This window comes from Terrapene carolina, unplaced genomic scaffold (assembly GCF_002925995.2).
Source record: "Terrapene carolina triunguis isolate 2854851 unplaced genomic scaffold, T_m_triunguis-2.0 Scaffold523, whole genome shotgun sequence".
NCBI lineage: Eukaryota > Metazoa > Chordata > Testudines > Emydidae > Terrapene > Terrapene triunguis.
In genome coordinates, this window is record NW_020664874.1 from 1,189,218 (window position 1) to 1,189,933 (window position 716).

Consider the following 716-nt stretch of genomic DNA (forward strand, 5'->3'; position numbering starts at 1 on the left):
ACAGTGGCCAGTGCCAGGTGCCCCAGAGGGAATGAACAGAACATCAAGTGATCCATCCCCTGTTGCCCATTCCCAGCTTCTGGAAAACAGAGGCTAGGGACACCATCCCTGCCCAGCCTGGCTAATAGCCATTGATGGACCTATCCTCCATGAATTTATCTAATTCTTTTTTTAATCCTGTTATAGTCTTGGCCTTCACAACATCCTCTGGCAAGAAGTTCCACAGGTTGACTGTGTGGTGTGTGAAAAAATACTTCCTTTTGTTTGTTTTAAACCTGCTGCCTATTAATTTCATTTGGTGACCCCTAGTTCTTGTGTTATGAGAAGGAGTAAATAACACTTCCTTATTTACTTTCTCCACACCCGTCATGATTTTATAGATCTCTATCATATCCCCCCTTAGTTGTCTCTTTTCCAAGCTGAAAAGTCCCAGTCTTATTAATCTCTCCTCATATGGAAGCCGTTCCAGACCCCTAATCATTTTTGTTGCCCTTTTCTGAAGCTTTTCCAATTCCAGTATCTCTTTTTTGAGATGAGGCGACCACATCTGCACTCAATATAATATTTTCTGTCTTATTATCTATCCCTTTCTTAATGATTCCCAACATCCTGTTTGCTTTTTTGACTGCCGCTGCACATCGAGTGGATGTTTTTAGAGAACTATCCACAATGACTCCAAGATCTCTTTCTTGAGTGGTAACAGCTAATTTAGACCC